Source organism: Eschrichtius robustus, chromosome 1, assembly GCF_028021215.1.
Source record: "Eschrichtius robustus isolate mEscRob2 chromosome 1, mEscRob2.pri, whole genome shotgun sequence".
Classification (NCBI taxonomy): domain Eukaryota; kingdom Metazoa; phylum Chordata; class Mammalia; order Artiodactyla; family Eschrichtiidae; genus Eschrichtius; species Eschrichtius robustus.
In genome coordinates, this window is record NC_090824.1 from 50183992 (window position 1) to 50192305 (window position 8314).

At 48.7% G+C, this 8314-nt stretch overlaps 1 pseudogene; it reads right to left on the minus strand.

Moving 5' to 3' along the window:
• Positions 1–1011: 1011 nt before the first annotated feature.
• LOC137754393 (ferritin light chain pseudogene) lies at positions 1012–1535 on the minus strand (annotated as a pseudogene).
• Between the last annotated feature and the right edge of the window lie 6779 nt (positions 1536–8314).

Here is an 8314-nt window from a genome sequence, read left to right on the forward strand (position 1 = left end):
TCGGGGAGCTGTGGCAATCTCGCCCTAAATGTATTTTCCCCCCATTTTCAAGGGAGGTAAATGTGGCATGCAAAATGTATTTTTAATGACTGAGATCTGCACTTAAGCGTATTTCCCATCTTTGCTGGGTCATTAAGGCTTTAAATCTGTCAATATTTTAATGATTTTTATAGTCCAGTGATGTATAGGTTTGTTCAAGGTTTCATTCTCTCCACACTCCCTTGCCCATAAGATGCTCCAGTGAGAGCTCACCAAGGGGTAATTGAACACATGTGCTGTTCTGAATGGGTTCTTTCCTGGCAGCCCATACCCTGTGCTGGCAATGATCACAGTAGAGCACATCACACCCAACTCAGGTTCTAAAGACTGAGAGGATGATCCAAATGACCCTTGGAAATCCAGTCAGAAGTTGCCGTGGTAGAGACCATGACACTATTTCTCACTAAGTGCAACAAGACCAGCTTCCCCTCCAGTGTTGGGACAGAATACTGTCTCTTCAGTGGAGCCCCAGATGAAGGATTGGCCTGCGTCTAGGGGCTGTGCTAGAGCTACACAAAGCCTGACTAGTTCTTACACAATGAGAAGGAGGCGGGAACCAAGACCCACCGGGAACAGCAGATTCATAGCCCTTCATTGAGTGGAATAGCAGGCAGAATTGCCTGCATTATACAAACAACTCTCTCTCTCTCTCTCTCTCTCTCTCTCTCTCTCTCTCTCTGTTAATTTTACATTTGCTGAACACGTGGCAATTTACAGCGTGGCTGGATACAATATGGCAGACAGAGAACACCAGACTGGGGTTGCGAAGTCAGTTCAATCACAGGCATTTTGAAGAATGCTAAAGCGAAGGGACTTAGGTCATAGACTTTTTATTTTAATTGTTTCCATTTGGTCCAGGGCTTGGGTTAAAAAGCTGCCCAGTGGCTGCAGAGAGAGGCTCAGGCAGAAGCCCGGACACCAGGGTGATGCAGAGGGGCTCCTCAAAGGCTGCTGGGCTCCGGAGGCTCCGAGTTAGTTGTGCTTAAGGGTGAGCCTTTTGAAGAGCTCCTCGCCCAGCCCCCAACTGGGGCCCGCCAGCCCGGGAGGTCAGTCAGGTGGCCGCCCATCTTCTTGATGAGTTTCACCGGCTCATCTAGTTTGCAGCTCTCCAGGAAGTCAGAGCTGGGAGTCTGCGTGGCAGAACCCGGGGCATGCAGATCCCAAAGGACCGGGTTCAGGTTCTTCTCCACGACCGTGGTGGCTTCCATGACGTCTGGGTTTTACCTCACTCATCTTTGGAACAGCTTCTGCACATCCTGGAAGAGGGCACAGCCACTGAGCTGGTTTGGCATCTTCAACAGATGCTCAGTGCCCTTGCGCTTCTCCTCTGCCAACTCGAGGAAGAAGTGGCCCAGGCCCTCCAGAGCCACATCGTCGCAGTCGAAACAGACGCCCGGGGAGAGGTAGGTGTGGGACGCCCACAGATGTGTGTTGACCAGGTGGTTGACGGCGGCCTCCACCTTGGCGGAATAATTCTGATGAATCCAGGGGCTCATGGTTGATCGGCAATAAGGAGCTAAGCTCAAAAAATGGTGTTGGCTGGTCCGGGGAGGTGGGCAGAGGATGTCTAATTGGTTGGTTCCAAAGGTTGCGACTGGAAAAGAAGTTGGAGGGTGGCCGGGGGCTGGCAGAAGGGGCATCTACGGGTGTGTTCCACCCAAACACTGTTGAAGCAAGAGACAGATCTGTGGGACCGCCGGGTGCACTGCAGGCCGTAGACACTTACAGCAAATAGAAATCATTACTTTCTCGGAGGTTCCGTTTCCTCACCTATAAGATGCGGGCTTTTGGGTGGGATGATCCCGAGGTTGAAAGGATCTCGGGATTGACATTGGTGAGTTCAAGCTCAGGGCTCTTGGCCGAGAAAGACTGGCCACCTAGGACCACCTCAGTAACCCAGTGGCCTAGAAAAGCAGCAGCCCCTCCCTGCTCCGCCTGGGAATGTCCTAAGACAGAATTTGTTAAAAGTAAGAACAAAGGTGAGAAATAGCTTCTGTAAGGGAATTCCTGGTTGTTCACACTGCTTGTCTCCACTGTCTCTTCAGTTCAGCAAATCTGAATTTAGCACCTGGTAAAGACAAAACAGGTGCTCTGTGTTGGAGAGGTAAAGACAGATAAACTGTCCCTGACATTGTGGAACTCCCAGTCTTGGTATAATTTTGAGTGGTTTATCACAAGTGAGAAGGCCGAGCATTTGGGCGGCGAGGGTTGGCAGGGCGGTGTTGAAATCCGTTGGTAAAAACTATGGTGTATCAGAGCACCTTTTGGCCTTTAATTCCTAGATTCACGTCTTCAGAGCTGTGGTAATCGTTAGTGCTGTTCACCAAGTATTTCCAGGTCTCCTTCTACTGAGCATATAGGTGGGCCGTATTTTCCTAAGCCACTGAAGTTAAGCGTGGCCGTGTGACTTGCCTTATCAATGAAATGTCGATAGCGTGATATGTTTCACTTGCCGGGCAAAAGCCTTAAGCACCATCAGACGACTCCCCCATGGTTCTTTTCCTCCCACGGTTCTTTTCCTCCGCCATGTAACCAGCAGTACCCCGGATAGCAGAAGCTCACTAGTCTGTGCCTCTCAGCGAGGACAAAGTGGGAGTAGAGAGCTGACTGATCCATGATGGGTGTGTAGTAGGAGCAAGAAACAAATTTTTGTTGTTTTGTTGTTTTGAGATTAAATAAAAAATGTTTATTATGGAAAATTTCAAACATATGAAAGCAGAGACAATAGGATGTTGAACCTGCTATACCCATTACTTTAACTTCAACAGTTATCAAGATATAAGCCTCTGTGATTTGGGGCTTGTTTGCTACCACAGTACAACCTAGATTAATCCTGCCTAAAACAGAGGGAAAAGGATGTTATTTCCTAGAAATACTAAATGAGTGACAGGTAAAAAGAATGGAAACACAAGATATGAGATTTTCTTTTGATGCCATATTTTTCTTAAAGTTGTTGATGCTTTTAGGGTTACAGGAGAGCTGAATGGATTAGCTGGAGTAAAAGTTGCTGGACCCTCAGAATGGGGCTGCTTTGTGGAATCTGTCTTTTGGCTCAGACTCAATCCACCTCCTTTTCGGCTCGGCCTCCAGCTCCTCTGGCAGGTGGAGCTCACCTTCTCATTAGCGGAACAATGCATTTCATGTGGGGAGAGCTGACACCCTGTGGCTTTGTGTGCTGCCCTGCCTCAGCTCTGTATGCCTCCGTGGCTTCTTACGTCCAGCATCTTGTTGCTGCTGCTGACTTTGGGGGGCAGCTCTAGAAAGTTAAGCCTGTAGGACATTAAGGGCTGTCCTCTCCACAGAGCCAGTTTCATGTAGTTCATTTTGAGTCATGCAGGGACCTCAAGGTACTGTTATCAAGGCTGTTCCTCAGGTCTACTTGTTACAATGGTAGCAGAAGATCCCAACAAAACCTTAACTTGGGGCTAAATCCATTGAGAAGGTGTGCTTTTATGTGACATTTCGATATGTATGTGTACACATACAGTCCACGGATGTGTTGCCGTGTTTTCTACTCTGCCCCACTGGTCTGTGTGTCACTGAGCCAGTACCATGCTGTACTGCTATGCGTCTGCAGTGTGTTTGATTGAGCAAGTCTCCCTTCTCTACTCTTCTTTTAGAAAGATTATTATTTATTTGTTTGTTTATTTATTTATTATTCCTCAAAAAGAAATCCAACTGGAGTTTTGAGTGGGAGTGCACTGAATTTGTAGGTTAACCGTGAATTCAATTAGGTCTTTATAGAATCATCCAAGACAAGTCATCCTATATTCGGGCATCCAGTCCAAAAGCATGGAATGTGCTCTATTTACTCAGGTCATTTTCTGCTTCCTTTATTAGAATTAAAAATTTTTGTATAGCAGTTTTGTATGTTCTTGGTTAACCCCGAGATATTTTGTAATTCCTGTTGCCGTTGTTGTTCTTTGGCTGGGCAGCTTGTGGGATCTTAATTTCCCGACTAGGGATGGAAGCACAGAGTCCTAACCACTGGACCGCTGGGGGATTCCTTCCTGTTGCTGTTGTAAACGGTATCTGTTTAGTAATATTTCCTAGTGGCTCTTGTAGCCGGGAGAGAGATGCTGTTGATTTGTGCAGGGAAATCTTGTGTCTGGCAAACATACTGAGCCTTATTAGTTCTAATTTGTTTGAGCCTTTGTTTTTTTCTAAGTTGACATTTTGTTTTTCCACTGCTGCAGTAAGAAGCCCCCCCTGCCATTTAATATCTGTGGTAAGGGTGTGGCGGGGGTTGAGGGGATGACTCAGTAGAAGGAGGGAAAATGTTTCCTCTTCTCCCTCCTACAGGGAGGGGCCAGACCTCTGTGATGTGAACATGTAGGGTCTCCACAGCTTCAGAGACTTGTAGTCAGGCCATTGGCCACCATGATGGGAGAAAGGGTGGCCTAAAGTTCTCTGGTAACAGGAAAGGGGAGGGGAGGGGATGCTACCAGAAAGAGAGAGGGAGGTGTTTGGAAAGGAGGAGGAAGATAGAGAAAAGGGAAAGACTCTCTTGAGGGGGACTTTGATGGGGCGGGGGTTGGTCTGGGGAAATATCAGGGACAGTAGACAGTAAAAGAATCTTCAGTTCCAGAAGAGTAGGTGGACCACACACCCACCATCCAACAGTGTCACCCAAAGAATCCCTGGGATCCTTTGGTCACCTGACATGGGGCTGGGGGAGGAGCTGGAGCACCTGGGGAGATGGGCTTGAGCACCTGCAGCCCCTCCCAGCACCAGCCCATGCCAACCAACTGATAGAGGCCCCACCCCATGCGGCCCTTGTCACCTGTGCTGCTGTGACCCTAACACCCAAAGCTGTGGGGCCTGGGAACTCCCAGGGTCTGGACCTCCTACATCCCCAGAACTCCCACGAGTCACAGCTAGATCCACAAGGCACGCTGAATTGGGGTCCCTACACTTGGTCCTGAACAGAAGTTCACTGAGGGAGGGTCAGGAGTTGAATGTTTTAACCAGGCAGCTGGTTTGCCTTGCTTGATGAGTAACTGTGGCTTAGTAGTAAGGTTGCTTTGGTTTGGAAACTTCTCTGCTCGCCCGCAAGGTGGGGAAATGGGGCTGCCTTCTGCCCTGCACAGCATTTGATGGGGCTGCTGGGGGCAGGATGGGGAGGCCTTGGTTCGCAGCTGTGGTTGGTGACCCCAATTTCAGTTGCTGGTGGAATAACTGTAAAATCAGGAGGTGAGGGGGCCCCCTCCCCGCCCCTCCTGCCAGGGCTTCCCCAGGATGGGCTGATGAATGGGCAAGTGCAGCTAGCTGGTTTTGGCTGACCTCTGCCCCCCTTTGTGCCCCTTCACTGCCTTTCAGGGCCCACACCTCTGACCTTAAGGAATCGCTCCTAGAACTTGCTTTTTTCACACAGAGATCGTGATAAGCAGAGGCATCCAGGCTGGTGTGTTCATGCAGAGAAGCAGACAGATGCCCTCAGATCCGATCCGATGCCTGATCCTTTGGGTCTTGGAGGGAGACGGCCTGGCACTGCTTGTAAGCAAGCCGTGAAGAAGCCAGACTTCCCTTGGAAGTTTATAACGCCAAAACAAAGCAGGCTATTTTAGAGCAAAGAAGCCAGAAAAAGAGTCAGTGGGATGAGAGAGGGAAAGCCTGGTCCGGAAACGCAAATGCCCTGAGCCTATCAAGGTGTTTCCAAGAGTGGAACAGCCAGGCTGGACCCAGGGCATCCCCCAGGCCTGTGTGAGGGTGAGGCCCTGTTTCTGGGTGTGCCCCTCATTTCCTGTTGTGGCCTGTCTCCACATGCTGAGTGGCTGTGAAGCAACGGCTGCCGTCCCTCAGCTTTATAAATAGGACATCTACAGTGAGGATGGTAGGAAATTCCCAGAGTCTTCTGCCTGGGCTTATTTTGAGTGTGCAGCTTACACAAGTGAAGTCCCAGGCCCCCCCTCCTCCAGCCCCCCTCCCTATAGCATCCTGGGGCGTCCGATTGGAGGCCCATCTCCCCTGCTCTGTGACTGGAAGTCTCCCAAGGGTGGTCCGAGAGGCACAGGGACTGGAGATGTCCACCTCTGACCTTGTTCAGACACTCCTGGGGGAGAACAGCTGACCCTGGTCTCCCGCCCCCCACATGCCACGCGCTGTGCATTATCTCGCCGACATTCACTTACTCCCAGGAGGAAGGTGCATTATTATTCTCATTTGGTAGATGGAGAATCTGGAATCCAAACCCATGTCTGACTCATTCTGGATCTCAAGGATTAACCACGGACTCAAGTTCCCCTGAACAGAGAACAAGAATGAGAAAGGATCAGAGTAAGGAAAGGGGAGCCCTCTGTTTTCTGGAGAGAAAGAGAGGAGAGGCTGCCTGTACCCTGGGCCTTTGGTTATATTTTCCTTCCCCTCTTTCCCCTAGTGACACATTTCTAGGCTGGTGGCTATTTCTGGAAAGCCAGACTTGAGCTTTGAGTGGCTCGATGGCCCCCGGCTGTGGCTGGGTTTGAAGGAGACGCTGACATGACTGCCGGCACCAGGCAGGAGGCCCTGCAACTGGGAGGCTCAGGCCATTACGGGTTTAGGACTGAAATGCTGTTCAAATATTTGCCCAGCAATTTCCAGTGTGCTTTGCAACAGGTAGCATAAGCAGCCTTCGCGAAGTCATTGATGGCCTCACAACTAGCCAGGGTCTCTCTCACCCATCTGTTGAGTCCCCTGTGGTTGAAGAGTTCCCCTGTCCTTTTCTGTATTTCATGATGTTGATATTTTTATGGCCTGTCCCTCGGTTTGGATTAGTTTTTCCTCATGATTAGAATCAAGCTATATATTTGTTAACAAGAAAGCAGCAGAGGTAGTGTTGGGTCTTCTCAGGGCGTTACATTAGGGGCTCATGATGTCAATTTGTCCCATTATTGGTTGTGTTGTTTGATCCCCTTGTAAAGGTGGTATCAGCCAGATTTCTTTATTATAAGCTATCATTTTCCTTCCATACCTGGGAATGGCTAAATAAGTACATGTTTTTATGGGGATTTCCTGAGCTCCAGTTCCCACAGGTCAATGCAAAGAGAGCCAGGTGACAACTGAGACTGCAGTGGGTTACGTTACAGGGGAGGAAGCCTGAGCTTAGGCAACCCGAATATTTTATAATGGTCCATAGGTCCTGACCTCTTCTGCAAAAGGAAACATTATCTTTATCATACTGGACACTCAGCATGCCTGCACTTTGTTCTATGGGGAGACAATGTCTCTGTCTTCCAAGACTATTCGCTATACAAACATCCTTGCAAAGACAGTCCAGAACAAAGGCAGCTGGTGCCTCTTTATAGGACACCCACAAATGTAAGAGACCCATGGAGAACTGTCTCCCAACAGATCTGTGAAAATTGTCTTTCTACATACAATCTGGTCATGTTATTCTGGTCATGTAACCAACCATGCTGTGGCTGGTTGTTCCCCAATATCCATTCTCTGCATGTTCAGTAATGGAACCCCACTTCCCCACAATAGCTGAGCACATGGCTTTTCAGAATGACGTCTGCATTTCCCATCTTCTCTTGCAGCAAGGTGTGGCTGTGTGACTAAGTTTTGAGCAATAGGCTTTAAGTGTAGTGTGTAACTTCTGGAAAGTGCCCTTAAAGGACAGGAACGTGCCATTTTCCTTCTCTTTACTCCATCCTACAACATAAAATAGAAATCTCCCTCTTCCATGGTGTTTCCTAATCCTCTCCTCTGCCTTTTTTTTTAATCTTCATAACACATAAAACCATGGACATACTATTTATTTTGCTTATGTTTTATATTGTCTACCTCTTCTGTAATGTCAACTCCACAAACAGTGCTGGTCCATTACAGTATACTTGTACCAACTGTTAAGATATACTGAAATATTTCTGTACCAATTGGTGACTAGCCACTGCCCCAAGTCCCCATGTACCCCCCAATGGCAACTCCCAGCTACCCAACAGTCTTAGCTCAGGCTGCCATAAGAAAATTCCATAGACTGGGTGGCTTTAACAACAGAAATTACTTTTCTCACAGTTCTGGAGTACTGAGAAGTCCAATATCATAGTGCTGGTCAAGTCAGTTCTTGAGAGAGCTTCTGGAAAGGGTACTCTTCCTGGCTTGCAGAATGCTGCCTTCTTGTACACCACACACACACAGAGGAAGGGAGGGAGAGAAAGAGAAAGAGGAAGAGAGAGAACTCTCCTGTGTCTTTTTTCCCCCCCTGCGTGGCTTGTGGGATCTTAGTTCCCCAACCAGGGATTGAACCCAAGTCATGGCAGTGAAAGCACTGAGTCCTAACCACTCGACTGCCAGG